General features: G+C 46.6%; 1 long non-coding RNA gene across 2 annotated transcripts in view; it reads left to right on the forward strand.

Moving 5' to 3' along the window:
• Positions 1 to 246: 246 nt before the first annotated feature.
• The window catches only part of LOC126534377 (uncharacterized), a 56,183-nt gene continuing 39,817 nt past the window's right edge, over positions 247 to 16,612 (forward strand). Inside the window, exons 1-3 of one of the 2 annotated variants that reach the window (XR_011895677.1) lie at positions 247 to 451; positions 2,147 to 2,237; positions 3,029 to 3,200. This is a non-coding gene — a long non-coding RNA (uncharacterized lncRNA). The remainder of the gene's footprint in view (positions 452 to 2,146; positions 2,238 to 3,028; positions 3,201 to 16,612) is intronic. The other variant, XR_011895676.1, reaches the window with a different exon arrangement.

Raw genomic sequence — 16,612 nt, forward strand, 5'->3', positions numbered from 1 at the left:
TATTAGCAATACTATATTTGTTCTGTAAGTGCAAAATTTATTGAGCAAGAAAAGCCTGTGCTGTTTTGAGTTGAAGCAGGAGGCACCACGCATTGTATATGAATAGTGCATCTCATTGTTACGAATGCTATTATTCATAGACGAAAGCCTGTTGCATGCAGTTGCAGCGTTTTTATCGTTTCCGCAGCGCAGTGGAACCACTGCTACAGCGCACAGATGTTTTTCTCAATACAGGTGGGAAGAGCAGCACCTATTGTAGGCAAGCGCATTGGGATATCATCGGAGCAACAACAATTCATATGAAACATAGGGCAGAAAAATTTAAAGCTGCGACCTCCATTTTCCTAAGCTTTGCACTGGCTATTAACAGACGATGTACTTTTCAAGATTTGTCTTGCTGATTACTATGGCACTAGGAATTGACGGCATCACTCTCCAAGACCTTATGAGTGTAAGCCTTTCTTTAAACTTCAGATGTGCAGCTATTTCGTGGAAGTATTACATAACGTGAGAAACGTCTGCATAAACCACGTGGTTTAAACTTCTTGATCAAATTGGCTCATGTGGCTTCTCACATGCCTCCTGAACTGCCTCCTAGACGAATGATAGCTACAAAGTAACAGTAGGAAATGTAAATTTACTAACTATTCGCTATGTATGTTCACCTGCCATATACAATGACATTCCGACGCAAATATGTTTGTGTCCCAGTACGCCAATCTATGTAGATTCTTCACAGGAGTACGTTTATTTGGGTCAGTTGGGGCAGGTCAGGTAATGCGCAGGTTAGACAGCCGTTGGACCATTAGGGTTACAGAATGGATACCAAGAGAAGGGAAACGCAATCAAGGACGATAGAAGACTAGGTGGAGTGATGAAATTAGGAAATTCGCGGGCGCTAGTTGGAATTGGTTGGCGCAGGACAGTGGTAATTGGATATCGCAGGGAGAGGCCTTCGTCCTCTACTGGACATAAAATAGGCTGATGCTGATGACCCACAGGTTACCCTGACTATGGACAGGAAACACACAAACAAAAGCGGGTTTCAGTGCATACGGCAGACATTTCCAAATCCTGAATGAGAGCTCCTCACTGTCGTTGAAAACTAAACTGTACTATTATTTCATTTACCAATGCTAACATATGGGGCAGAAACATGGAAGTTAACAAAGAAGTTGGAGAGCAGGTTAAAGATCGCGCAAAGTACGATAGAATGAAAAATGCTAGGCGTAACGTTAAGAGACAGAAAGAGCGCAGTGTGCATCAGAGAGCAACAGGGTATAGCCGATATTTTATTTGACATTAAGGGAAAATAATGGCGTTGGGCGGCCATGTAATGCGTCGGGTATATAGCGCGAGACTGGGGTAAATGTAGAACGCATTTGACCGCAGTGGACATAGCAATTCGATGATGCTGGAGATTATCATGCTAATGCCACGTGTGATCGTAGCACCAAGAAGAAGAATACGTCCTCTGTGTAAAAATTAGCCTTTCTTTTCGCGCTTGAAAAGATCATTTGACCAAGGTTGTCTGCACAGCTCACCACTTCCTGTAGGTTCTGCGTGTTTCCACATTAACCCCCAAATTTCTAAACACGCCTGCACTCAACGTTTCTCTTCTACTAAGCCAAGACGAGGCGATGGGGCGTCCTTCACTCAAGGCGCCATTGCGTTTCAAGAGCAGTACTCCATGTTTTCACCGCCGAAGAACGCCTTTAAATTGCACTCTCTACTCGGCTGAAGCGCCCCAACCGAGAAGAGCGTTTGGTATGGAGGCTATTCTTAAACGTGCTTAGCAAAATGCCAATTCTCTAAGACAAAGGCGTCTTTCGGTTAATTTGTCTTGCTAATGAAACGGCTAGAGAGCGCAACGGGCACTTTAGCTCGGCAACGTTGTCACTGTGAGCGTTCGACTGATAGATCAAGCAGGAGTTATATCTGAGGTCTGGCAACAATTGCACTCCATCAGCTGAGAGCATGGCGCATGGCTAAGGAACAAAAACAGTTTCGCCGACACTAGCCTGCTGCTCTTTGTTTTCATGTGCTCCACTGGTTGATCACGTTGCTGTTGATAATCGCGGTTGTTATGGGTAATTTTGTTCGTGTGTGTATCGCGACCGAGCCGGATTGACTTCGATGGAAGCAGCAGATGGAACAGCGGATGGCAACTTTGTTTGCGCTCAAGGCCGAATGCCGCTGAAAGTTTGCTGAAGGCCACAACAGGACATGAAATATGGGTGAGTGAGCCATTTTTGCGTGCAAGCTCATTATGTTGATGTTGTTTTCGGAAAGTTGCCTCGGCGCTGCAGATAAAACGTGTCCAATGTGTCCAAATTTTGTAGGCTCCAGTTACTTATGCTGCTGGCATTAGCATCGCAAGTATATTATTCGAGGCAGCATAAGCTAGGGGGCGCGAAACTGTTTTGTTACTTTTTTGTTTGGCTAACAGGAGCTTGTGGGAGATTCAGCACGACAGTCTGTTTTTGTTTCCTCTTTTCTAAAACAGAAATGCGGAAGGTACCTATCGGCGCCTGTGTCCAATGGTCATTCCAGAATCGCGTATGAAATCTTTCGGTAGAGGAGAAGTTATAGTAAACATGTTGCTGAATGCATATGGTTGAGTGCCTAGCTCCGCCAGATTGAAGAAAGCGTTTTCGAGTCCTGTACTTTCTTTTAGAAGCTGTGGTGGTTACGCGCTTTGTTCAAATTGTAGCACATGTGGTTAATTAGCCAGCACGGGTGCGTGCATTTCCAGTGTTTCCTTACTTTACATATGCACTACACTATGCCTTAGTATTACCCTGTCAATAGCTCATTGCCAGCAGTAGTGTTTTTTTCGCCTTACTTTTTTTTTCAATGTGTTAAGTGGTATCATTTGATGCACGTTCCATAATCGACATTTAGGTTCAAGCAATGGCCACGTTTTTTTAGTTGTGCTATGTCTTTTCATTTTGGTTCCTTGGGCACACTGAATTTACTTAGTGTGTGGACGTGCTGTGGACGTAAATTTTTTGGTGTTCTGTGCAAGATGTGGGCCTTGGAAGGACCAGCTGATGAAAAAAAAATCTACGTCTGGGCTACACAGTGAGGCTTGTGGCAGACCTGAAAGCATCGATAGATACGGTGCCTGCCTGTTCGAATTGCACCAGCAAGTTTCCCTGAAAGAACCTAGGTTCTGAAGTACTTGACTAACCTACCCGGTAATTATTCTCTGTTCATTTTCAGAAACTGTGTAATAATATAGATGTTACTTCTCCCCACCTTGATAATATGGTGAAATGAACACCATGTTATTAGAACCCCAAGCATGAATCAATTATGCCATATTAAAATCAAATTCATATTATTTTCCGCTTCCACAGGTCTTAAGGAGCCTATGTTCATGATTATGATGTGTGAAGTCATACATTGCTCGTGATGTGTTTGCATTGCAATGTGAACTTTATGCATCCCAAAGTTTGTGATGCCGAAATTTGTAGCATTTGTAGTTAGCACTTTAGTATTTAGCAGTATGTTGAAGCTACCTTAACATGAGTAAGTGCGCACTAAGAAATATGCCATAATTTTGATGGTTGATCTCAGCTTTTCTGATATAATGGTAGTAATGCACTCTACATTGTATTTTTCAGCATCGTCATTTTGACAGTCTGCATCACCATTTGGCCTATTGTGGGACCCATAAGACACGCTGCTAGACTGGTTTTTCTTTTCTTCTGTCAACCGTTTACCTTCTGCAAGCCCCACGGAAGCCAACTTCCGTCGTTATCCTATAGAAAAAATTGATTATTCTGGCCTTCATAAGTCATCTTAAGCTGGCGCTAGAGCCAGAGAAGAAACAGCATATATTCTACAAGGATTCCCCACTGAATGCCGTGGGGTGCCTACATCCGATAAGCTGCTGTCTGCAACATGGAGGATGTCTTATTCGAGATGTTTGTCAACAGTACTAGTTCTACTGCTTGTAGTATCGGAGTTCACGCTGTATTGGCAATCTTATCAAAGTACAAGCATAATGTTAACTTTTTAGAAAAATATTTCTTTAATGTTTTAGAAAAAAATTGTACTAGGATTGCCCAGAAAAGATAATATTGTTTTTTTTTCATGGCTGCAGAAAAGATGCATAGATGAAAAATATAATGAACCAGAATAGTACCCGAATTAGCCAGAATAGTGCGACACCTATTGTAGTGCAGCAACACACATAAACGGGAGCTCTTCTCACTGGCACACCAATGCAAGCGCAGCACACACAGCGCACTTAGAAAGGGAATTGCTATGCGCGCTTGCATTGGCAGCCTGGCCCCAGTATATGACAACCGATTGCTGATAAACATACAATGATTTTGAGGCCCATGAAAACTACCTTAGGTACTGTATTCGGTTTGTTTACTTTACTTTCCGTACTAAATACATTCGTTCAAGACATTTGTATACCAGAACATGACGTTTTACAATAATGGGCTTAGATTGTTTTTATTTGTATTTGAAAAGAAACATTCTTCAGATGCTCTAGCGCATGTGCAACCAGACCGACATACAGCGGTCTAAAACTTACATAATGAACCATCTAATATCTATATCTGCAGCTGCTTGCTAGAAATGTCTGCATTAGGAGATGTTGCTGCCCTACTAAGCACTTCCTATAAAGAAATGTGATATGCAAAAATGAGACTGTTGTGTTGTTACTCTAGGTTCTGAATTCAAATAAGACATTCAATTCACCTGGGTATACATGCAAGTACCATTCTGAATGCCATTTCCTTTCCTAGTTGGTCGCTTCCTCAATTGGCTCGAATGTTTATACGCATAATAAGTTAATTAAGCTTGTAGAGAAGGATTTGAACGATATAGTGGGTCGTCCTCATCAGCGCTTTTGCTCGCGAATGCCGCTCATGCTGAGAGTACGTGCCCTACGCTAACAGTCGGTGCCCAACGCCGGTAATGAATAAACACTTTCGCAAATGGTAGAGGCTGGTTCGGCCTACAACGTCAACCCTGAAACTTTGATCACATACCCTACCCTCATTTTGAAGCAAGGCTCACGTAATAATTGTTTGTAACTTTAAATTCCACCAAGTGCGCACCTTTCATTCAAAATTAAAGCACATTTATTCCCTAGCGAAATTAGCTTCACGAAATGAAGTAAAACTGCAAACACTAAAGTAAGCGTACCTGCTCGTTTATAAGGAAGCTCGACTTGCTATGGTGTGCTTCGCCGTCCAGGAATTAGTGAAGTCAGTGAACCAGCGGCGCGGACGGAGGGACAGGCAATACACAGACTAATGGCAAGAATCTTCGTAGTTGTTTTCTTTTCATAGGTTTGAATTCAGCCGCAGTTATTAACCAAGCCCTGCTTCAACGAATAGTAGTTTGGAGCACTCGCCGAATACCCGCATGCAGGTCATCAACTGGCTCATGCATGGAGTGCGACGACAGGTCACTACACTAGCTGGAAATCTTCTTAACAGGATGACCGATCTGTCCCGACCGACGCAGTAAAATAACTCCGCTGCCAAAGCGCTCCAGACGATTGCATCGGTCTATAAAACGATGCCCTTGAAAATGTTCAGCATCGTTAACACAAGAAAAATTACGGATGCAACTATGTAGCTGCGGGGCTACCTTGAGAATCGCGAGTAAAAGGCTCGAGATTTCCTTCACTGAAGGCGCGTTTTGAGTGGAGGGTGGAGTTGTGGTGGGTTTGTGAATACGAGGGTGAGTCTTCACGAATCAAACCGCATGTCGAATGAAACAACAGAACGTATGATGCGCTTCTGGAACTGGCTGGTTGCATCTGATAAATTTCTATGTGCACTTGACAGGTTTCATCAGTCTTATAGCCGGGCCGAAACTCTGCTGGTATTAGAAGGCCAAATTTTTCACCATTAAATTTCAGTCGTCCTGGCGCCCCGCATGATAGCGGACGCATCTTTGATGAGGCCTGTTTAGGCGGTATTACAGGTGACGTCTTCTAATAGACTAATCTCACCTTCGGCCTAATATTGCTAGACGCACAAAACCTATTTATCTGAATGAGCCTCTTGTAGCGCCTGTGTACAATGATATTAGTGGTTTTCTAGCTACTTATCTTGTTCATCAAGGTTTGAAAACTTTCCTATGTGGCTTGTACATCCCACTAGCGCCGGTGGGTCCACCTGCTGAGACACGACAAGTGCACTATGAAGACACCTTGAACAAGCCTACACTGCCATGGCATAACACATTTGCTTTTAGAAGCATTAAGCGCTTCAACGGTGAACCAAAAGTGACATACTGTGCCGCTAATCTTGAACGAAATTCACTACCTTTTTGCGGTAAACTCGCCAGCCTTTTCAACTATATCAGTACTTTTTTGAAGGGACAGCGCGTTATGACGAAGACAGAAGGTAACAACACACAAGACAGTGCTGTGCGTTCGTCAATATGTTGTCACATTGCGCTGCCCCTTCAAGATGTTCAACCACTACCAACTCGCCCAAATGTCAATCCTTCGCCAGTACATTCCTCCAACCTAAATGTTCCGCGACAGATAGCAACCTTCAAAGATGCTTAAACTTCTGAGAGATATCAGCAATGGCCCTTATGCGTAACGCTTCAGAGGTGATTATTAGAACAGATACCAGAAAAGGAAAAGAATCGACGCAACCCATGTATATGTAGCAATCGCTTCTAAGAAAAATTTTATTTGATGTTTCTTAAACGTCAATTCATTACCCTTTTCCTCTATGTAGCTCAACGCTCTTTACTAAAAGCATGCAATTATCCCAATTTGTACTCTTAACTTTCTGAACACTCGGCTACTTTTTAAGCCGGCCCCGCTGCTTCTCTGTAGTTGGATTTTTCACTGTTCTGTTCCAGACATCGTCAGCTCTCGCCACTTTTTCTGCGTCTGTAATTAGGCAGTTGCGCAGCGGCATATAGAAACTGTTACAGCTCGGCCATAGATACATATTTTAGTGTGCATGACCAGGTACAGGTACGCAGTGTTCCAACGTGTCTGATCAGGCTATTACCCTGTGACCCGAGCTGCCTAATTCACTGGACTCGAGCAGCCATCAGCCACCTCTCCTAATGTGAGAGAAGCTGAGAAGAAACCATCCTTTATTAGCGAAGAAATTCAGCAGACCCCATCTCCAGATTACTCTCAATGGTAATGTGTTCGCATTGAATCATTAAAACGAAAGAACGTATTGCTTTGTGAAAATGAGTTATACACGAAGCTTGAGTTGCAAGGGTACTCTTTTCGCGCACTTCGTTAGGAACCAACGAATCCTGGTGTGGCATCTGAAATATGTGGCGCGCCGATGTGTGCGAATGGTGGGAAACATTAGATGCGGCAACACGACTTCTCTCTCGCGCTCATTTCAGGACTCGCTGCGCCTTCAAGTGGCACTGCTGAAAAGACCGCGTGTGGCCTCCGAAAGGAGAAGGGTAGAGCATCGGTTGCTGCGAACGCTGACAGTTGTTCCTTCATCGCTTGTCGCACGCTCAGTGGCAGATAAACAGCGACCCAGGTTGACGAGAGGCTCAATAAAAAGCGGCCCATAGTCAGTGCATTCTCCGCGCAGGTGACTAAAGCGTTGGCGTTAAAGGCCTTCCTTTAATTCGACACGCATATTTTGCAGCTCTGGCGTAGGCTGCTAATGTATGGGGCTTGAGAACTCTTGTGATTTGGGTTAAATGCCGATCAGCGTAATGTGCATTTAACGGGTCTTTTTCTTCATGGTAGAACAGTGCATATACAGTAGCACATGTCTAGTTAACTAAGTTGGCATCGAATACGTTAATGGAAGAACGGCAGACACCTATCCGTGCATGCCTATTGACCCAAGTTGGTAACAAGGAGGATCATTGGAGAACAGCACAGATCAGCGGGCACCTGCACCGTGCTTCGATTCGACGCGGAAGAGTTCCTTCGAAAAGCGGTATCTACCCAGTCTCGCATCTATAGTGACCCATGTCGGCGTGAAAGAGGTTCACTGACGAGCGACACGTTTTCACACATTGCCACATACTCAGTAACCTACGGCCCTATAACGCAGAATTATTCCAATATGTTTTATTCCAATCTCCCGACGTCAAATTTGCGTAACCACCAACGCAAGCATCGGGCGGTGATCCACAGGGTTGTCTGAACAGAGCAATCAAGCGGTCTCCTCGTTTATAGGCGGTCAGTTTTGTTTGCATTAAAAACGAATAGCATTGCCTACAGTGAGCGGCTTTTCTTATCTAATTGGCTGACAAGAGTCGAGGAACACGCTAAAGTGGAGAGGAAATCGATGGGGCCGAGCCAGTACATTCAAAATCGGTAACCGGATGAAGAGGGCGGGGCCGGCGTCTGCGATTGGTCCATTTTCCTTTACTTGGCTTGATTTGGCTGGTCGAAAATCGCGGTGGCATGCAATGAAAGGCTAAAACTAAAACGGATCTTCAGCAAAGAAGAGTTCGCAGAGCGACGTCGCAAACGTGCCGAAAGTGCTTCAAAGCCAAGCAGAAAGGTTTATTGTACGCAAATAAAGCTACGCTTTCCGGTAGGTGCGAGTAGCCAGTGCCTGAGCGATCGGCGGCAGCCATCGTTTATTCCTTTCGGAACGGGGCAGCCTGCTTCTACTCAGAAAAAAAAATAGTTCAGTTTTTTCGGCATATTAATGCATCTTTAACGCGTACATGTCACTGTGACGCAGTGGGTTTTCGCGGTTTGTGACATCGCGTGACAGGCAGGTGAAGTAGGCGCAGCCCAAAAACATTTGACCAATAGCCGAAGGTTAATGTCTAAAAGGCGTCTAATCAGAAATAAAAATTTTGTTTTGTTCAGTCCAATAATGCATATTCAGTGTGTACGCGTCATGTCAGATGGGGAGCTATGATAGTTTTCGTGACGTCGTGTGACAGACAGGCGAAAGAAGGGGGAGGGGGGGCTCAAAAAAGTTTTTGGCCAATAGCGGAGGGCTGCTTGCAGAATTGTAATAAAAAAGTTTGGAATAGTTTTGCGTTATAGCGCCCCTAAATTTGTCTGATGGTTAGTTCCCAACCCTGTTACCTGAGCACAGCAGTGCCATGCGCTCAGCCTTTGCTCACAGACTACTCAGTTCACCAGGTAGGTGGGAAAACGGTTACATACAAACACAACTACACATGTAGATACAAAGAAAGGTAGATTTTGCATGACAAGTGCATGAACTACCCTATCAATGCTGGACGATGCATGAAGTTTCAGTTGCCTATTCGTGCATTGCTGCGTGCAGCAATAAAGCATCAGGTTCAGCCTCTTAGTCAAAGCCTTAACGAATGACGAGCACTATCTTAATGTGAATAGTATCATTTGCCTACTTCAGCCGTTCTCAGTGTGTCTGTCTCTGTCAGCCTACCAGGGGCCCAGTCTGCTGCCGTCGAATTTACGTAACTGCAGACGGCGACATAGGGCGGTGATCCGCAAAGTTGTCTAAAAAGCCTAATCAAATTCTCTGTTTCTGTACGGGAATTCATTTTTGTGTGCTTTCAAAGCGAATATAATTTAGGAGTGTGGCTTCTTTGGTGAGTTCGAATAACATACTTCATTGGAGTGTATTTAAGACAAGATTGGAGTAAAGCACACAGATAAGCAAACGAGAGTGCCTCTAAGAATTGACATTTGTAAAAACATTCTCTGTACAAATATACATACATATTCTACAAAAGTTTGCTGCCTAAGATCCGCACATGCAAGTTTTGCTACCTACCACATTGTGACATCTTATCTGCGCTCATCACTTCTTGGTTTCCTTTATGCTGATAGAACTCAATGGTGCCTTGCACAAGGCCAAGAATTTGTTTTGCAGGTTCAGCCGCCCGTATTCCGACAGAGACTAAATGCACAAAGGCGCATACATTTCATTTTCAAATACCGGTAATAGTTCATGGGATGGTGACATCAGGGCTTGCAGCCCCTAACCACGCTGTCTATCATAGCCCAAGTGGCGCCTCATAGAAGTCAAGGCTAATCAGTCGACATCACCACAGCAATCAGCGCCAACGTTTCCATAAGTTTACGAGCCCCATAAGAACCTATGTCCAAGTGCACGTCAGAATAATGCACAGCACCGTACACAAAGCACATAACGGTTTAACATTCTAGCTGGCTTGAGAATACGTCGGTTGAAGTTGCTGGTCTCTTGACAATGACAGACCATGCCAGTGTAGCTAAATGATATATAATAATTGATTATTGCATCATCATGATCCATGATACATGAGATACAAGATACGTAATTTTTGGTGGTATGTGATTTTGCTCGACATTTCTTTCTTCTTATATGCCATCGTTTTGAAATCCTGCTTGATATCATCGGCTGGATTGCCCTGCGTTGTAGGCATACATTCACTCCCATCGTAGGCAACAGGATTAGCCAAACTGTGGCTATAGACACTACGTCGCTTTGTCTTAGTACAGACTTGAAGCTATGAGTGATTTAATAGAAGACTGGGGCTATGAGCATAGAAGACGACAGCAAATTGTACAACTGCAACAAGTTTTGATAATTGGAAATATATACGCCTTTTTTTTCGTTGCTTGATCTGATGTGTAGAATTATAGCCTGAGAAGCGTCAGGAAAAATAATTGTCCGCATCCCTTGGAGCGAGGGAAAGCTCAAAGGCAAAAATAAACGATAGATGTGCTATGATAGACGCGTGGTTAGGGGCTGCAGGCATTGATGTCACCAGCCCGTAAACTATTACCGGTCTGTGAAATTGAAATGCATGCGCCTTTGTGCATTTAGACTCTGTCGGAATACGGCCGGCTGAACCTGCAAAACAAATTACTGACCTTGTGCAAGGCACCCTTGTGTTCTATCAGCATAGAGGAAGCCAAGAAGTGATGAGTGCCTGAAATACATCAACCATAATCTCGACGGTTGTCAGAGGTGGACACCACTTATAAATGCTACCACCCAATAGAGCTTCCTGACCAATTTGACCAGTTAAGTTATTGCGCGCCTAAAAAATAACAGCTTATGAGACAGTAAGCAGAGGTTCGCAGCACAGCACTTATTTTACCGCCTTGTGCCACAGCGCACGCGCAAATACAATTCGGCACTAAATCTTCTCGATGCACTTCGCACTTTAAGATGACATATCAAAGCACGCGGCGCAGATATAAGCACACTCCATCCTTTGCTATCAGTAGTGGCCTGTGGCGAGTCAGCCCCAACAGCGCGCCCTTACGCTTACCGCGTCAGCTGGAGTGTTTCAAATAGACATAGTTATGTTCCCAAGACTGCTACCTCCTTATCGTTGAAATTTATTCTTGCGGTGGGAGTTCCGACTGTTGTTTACGTTTTCTAAATGACCTACTCTTAGTATCGCGTGTGCAACCATTACATACCCACCTTTTTTCGACTACGGCGCTCGTCCTTGCAGCCACCGGTTTCGCAAGCTTGCTGATGCAACAGCTTTAGCATTGTGAATACACTTTCCTCGTAGCATTTTCCATGCGCCAAAATTTGTTGGTAAGTTCGCTTAGTGAACTCCACCCCAGTTTGCTTCTTCATATCAATGGCTCGTTAAAGCGTACATGTCTCTTTGACGTGGTAAGATTTCGCTGTATCGTGAGGGTTTGTGACAGATAGACGATGTGGGCGCAGCCTGCAAGAACTTTGGCCATCATTTGATGTGTTGTGGCAAACTAGGCGCATTATGACAGATTTTTGAATGTTTCGTTCTCCAAAATCATGTAAATCAGTACACACACGTCATATATGGCAGGACGTTCTCGCGAGTTCGTGACGTAGAAAGGAAACACCATAGAAACACAATGGAATAGCTCTAGATTACAGTGTCTCTTGTATAAAATGAAAGTTCAAAGGATGGTTACTAATAATCATTAAGGAGAATGTTTAGTTGTCATATGTGGTCCGCGTTCAGCGCATGCGCTCGCTATCGCGAGAACCGACGATATTTCGCGTCTCTTGAGACTGCGGCCGTAATGGATCTGTTCTGCCGCGACGTGGTTGAGCGTATCGTTGATGGTGCGTCTACTTTGCTTCGTCGGTTTCACAACAAAATAAATGTGACCTTCTATCTCTCCGCGCACGTACTATGCATGCATCCTCAATTGGGAACGCACGACAATGTCCAGAAATCTGCGGGCGCAGTCGCTGTGTTCGGCCATGTAGTTCGGCCACCATGACTTAGCTCTCGTCCCTCACTGGTGGAAGCGCACTGACAACGAGCCGAACAAGGGAACTTCTTAAGACATTCCATGACATGAGATACACATAAGCGTCAATTTTTACTGTCCTTTCTACGATTATAATACAGAAACGCATGAGATAGTCTGAGAAGTATTAAGTGCGAAGCATTTCTAGGCGAACATTTTCCACTTTCACAGCGCATATCTAGCAGCTTGCATCTTGGTGCTCTCATGGTTATTCCGTTAATTTAGTACATACCAAAATTGGCATAGTATGACAAGAGTGCATGACAAACATAAATGATAGGTCATTCCATGAATGTTATGATATTGTTATGCAGGAAGACGCAGACGAAAAGCTATGTACAAGTATATATACAAGGGGATACGTCACACTTGGCCAAGAGGCAATAGCCCGCGCTAGCCTCCAATCGTCGTCGTCGTCTTGTCACTGCTCGCCTCTTCGTCTTGTCACTGCTCGCCGACCCGGAGCGACTAAAGGTCGGACTCGGAAGCAGTGTAGTATGCCTTGAGCCTACCGACGTGCACGACGTCACTACATGCCAGAGGAGAGGACGCGGCTGAACACACAGGAACAATTTTGTACGTTACACGCGTCACCCGGTGCAGCATGCGGTAGGGCCCTGTGTATCGCGAAAGGAGCTTTTCTGAAAGTCCGACATGACGAGAGGGCGAACACAGGAACACGAGCGCACCAGGCGAAAGCTGTACGTCACGGTGGCGGGCGTTGTACTGACGCTTCTGTGTGGTTTAAGAGGCCATCAGTCGAGCACGGGCAAGCTGGCGTCCATGGTTGGCGAGGGCGATGGCGTCGCGCGCATACTCGCTTGTTGAAATCGCAGCAGGAGGAAGTGCCGTGTCAAGGGGCAAGGTCGGTTCGCGACCGTAGAATAAATAAAATAGTGAAGATCCGGCGGTGTCGTGCGGGGAAGAATTGTACACAAATGTGACGTAAGGAAGGGCAATGTCCCAGTCGTGGTGGTCCTTGGAAACGTACTTGGAGAGCGTATTGGTAAGAGTACGGTTTAACCGCTCTGTCAGGCCATTGGTTTGAGGATGCTATAACGTAGTCAGCTTGCGTTGAGTGGAGCAGAAACGCACAATGCCGGCGATCACTTTCGAAGGGAAGTTACGACCACGGTCAGTAAGCAGCTAGCGCGGGGCGCCATGAATAAGATAATGTCACGCAAGAGAAAGTCCGCGACGTCAGTGGCGCAACTGGTAGGGAGAGTCCGCGTGATAGCATATCGGGTGGCGTGATCAGTTGCGACAGCTACCCATTTGTTCCCAGAGGAGGACGTGGGAAAGGGACCGAGGAGGTCTAATGCAATACGAAAGAACGGTTCCACAGGGACGGTGATCGGCTGGAGATGACCGGCAGGTAGCACCTGAGATGTTTTCCTAGGCTGGCAGGAATCGCAGGCAGCAACATAGCGTTCGACTGAGCGAGCGACACCAGGCCAATACAAGCGGTGGCGGACGCGGTCGTACGTGCGGGTTACCCCAAGATGTCCTGCAGTGGGTGCGCCATGCATCTCAAAGAGCACAGTGTGTCGTGGATGTTTTGGCACGACAAGAAGAAGATCAGATCCCTCAGGGAGGAAGTTCCTTCGGTACAGAATGCCGCCCTGAAGGACATATCGGCGAACGAATGCGTCAGCATTTGTACAGCGCAGAGGCTCAATGAGTGCTCGCAGCGATAGGTCTCGGTACTGCTCATGGGCGATGTTAGTGAAGGCAGACACAGAGAAAATGCCGTTGGCGATACTACTATCGGCGTCGTCAGGCTCGTCTACCGGGTAGCGAGACAGGCAGTCATCGTCCTTGTGTAGTCGGCCAGATTTGTAGGTGACAGTATACGAATGTTCTTGGAGGCGTAAGGCCCAGCGACCAAGTCTTCGTGCAGGATCTTTCAGTGCGCATAACCAGCAAAGCGCGTGATGGTCTGTGACAACGGAAAAGGGTCGGCCATATAAGTATGGGCGGAACTTCGCAGCCGCCCAAACTAGGGCCAGACACTCACGCTCAGTGATGGAATAGTTGCGCTCCGAGGGTGAGAGGAGCCTGCTGGCGTAAGCGATAACACGGTCGTTGCCACGCTGGCGTTGGGCCAGTACTGCGCCAATTCAGTGACCGCTGGCATCAGTGCGGACTTCGGTAGGTGTAGAAGGATCAAAATATGCCAGAACGGGAGGTGTTTTGAGAAGGTCGATTAGATGGAAGAATGCAGAGGCCTCGTTATCGCCCTACTGGAAAAGGACGTCTTTTCTCAAAAGCTCGGTTAGCGGTCGTGCTATGGCCGCGAAATTTTTCACGAAACGGCGGAAGTATGAACAAAGGCCGAAGAAGCTGCGCACATCCTTGACACACTTCGGAACAGGGAAATGCGTAACAGCATGGATCTTGCCTGGGTCCGGTTGCACTCCGTTCGCGTCAACGAGATGACCAAGGACGGTAATCTGGCGACGGCCGAATTGGCACTTCGATGCGTTCAGTTGCAGACCGGCGCGACGAAAAACGTCCAGGACTGCCGAGAGGGGCTCGAGGTGCGTATGGAACGTTGGGGAGAATACTATGACGTCGTCCTAGTAACACAGGCATGTGGACCATTTGAAACCGTGAAGAAGGGAGTCCATCATGCGTTTAAATATGGCAGGAGCGTTACATAGACCGAACGGCATCACTTTGAATTGATAAAGACCGTCTGGTGTTACAAAAGCAGTCTTCTGGCGGTCGAGATTGTCCATAACAATGTGCCAGTAGCCGGAGCGAAGGTAAATAGAGGAGAAGTAGCGAGCACCGTGGAGGCAGTCAAGGGCGTCATCAATCCGAGGTATGCGATACACGTCCTTTTTGGTAACCTTGTTAAGGTGCCTATGATCTACGCAATAGCGCCATGAGCCAGCTTTCTTTTTTACCAGTACAACAGGTGACGCCCATAGACTACATGACGGTTCAATAATGTTCTTCGCAAGCATTTTGCGAACTTCTGCGTGAATAACTTGACGCTCAGCCGGTGACACTCGATACGGGCGGCGATGAATAGGAGAACATCGCCGGTATTAATGCGATGTTTAACAGCTGTAGTTTGGGCCAAAGGACGATCGTTAAAGTAAACAATATCATGGTAGGAAAACAGAACGCGGTAGAGCTCAGGAGCATGCTCGGACGGCATGTCGGCGCAATCATTTCCTGTAAGTCGGCGATGGTACAAGTTGCCGACTGCGATGGTACAGGAGGATCCGCTTAATTGTCGTCTACTGCAATAGGTGCTACTGCGTGATCCTCGAATGAGCAAAGCTGGGCCAGAGACGTCCCGCGTGGCAGCACTTGTGTCGTCAAGCCAAAATTGACCACTGTCAGGCAGACGCTATTCGCCGTAATAGATAAAACTGTATGAGGTACTGTGATCGTGTGTGTAAGTAGGACGTCTTGCATAGGAGCCGCGATATAGTGACCGTCGGGCACTGGTGGGGATGACACTAAGTTAACGTAAGTCAGTGCCAAAGGTGGCAAGCGAACGAAGTCATTCGATGGAACTGAGGCGACTGGGGTGTGGTTCAGCGGGATCCAGAGCGGGCAGGTCAAGGCGGACAGTACTGGCGGAGCAAGCGATGAGAGCAGAATGTGCGGAGAGGAAGTCTAAGCCGAGGATGATGTCGTGGGGACAGTGTGCGATGACTGTAAATAGCCCGATAGTGGAGCAATCGGCAAAGGAGACGCGGGCGGCAGAAATACCAATTACGGGGGCTGTTCAGCCATCGGCGACACGGACAACAGGCGTCGTGGCTGGCGTGATTATTTTCGTCAGGCGTTTGCGAAGGTCAGCGCTCTTTACCGGCAAATGCGGCCCAGTGTCTATAAGAACAGATACAGAAACACCGTCGACTTGCACGTCAAGAAGGTTCAGATGAGTGGGCAACGTCCGTAAATCATTTGGCGGCGTAGGGAGCAATGCAGCGTCACCTCGAGGCGCTGCATCGTCTAGTTTTCCGGCTGCGGGCGGCGTCCGAAGGAAGTCGGCGAAAAGGAGCGAAGGCGCTGGGGAGAGCGAGATTTTCATCGTGTGGGCGAAGGCGAACGAGAACAGGGGCGGTTCGGCGCAGGAGAATCAGTGGCGGCATTGTCGGAGCGTGCGACATAGGGACGAGAAGGGCCGCCTGAGGGGCGAGAGTAGTCAGTATAAATAGACCGGGTCGGGGAACTCCAGCGACTGCGACACTGCCGAGAAATGTGCCCGATTCCATGGGAGTGAAAACAAATGGGCTTGTCGTCAACAGTGCACCAATCAGATGGGTTGCTGAAACTTGGGGGGTAAAAGATGGCAGCCAGACACAACCAGGGCAATAGCCCAGGCCAACAGAAGCGTCGGTTGACGCGGGGAAGCCGGGTGGTTATCAGGGCGATGGGCCGAGCAGATGG

The sequence above is a fragment of the Dermacentor andersoni genome, chromosome 7, assembly GCF_023375885.2.
Source record: "Dermacentor andersoni chromosome 7, qqDerAnde1_hic_scaffold, whole genome shotgun sequence".
Lineage (NCBI taxonomy): Eukaryota > Metazoa > Arthropoda > Arachnida > Ixodida > Ixodidae > Dermacentor > Dermacentor andersoni.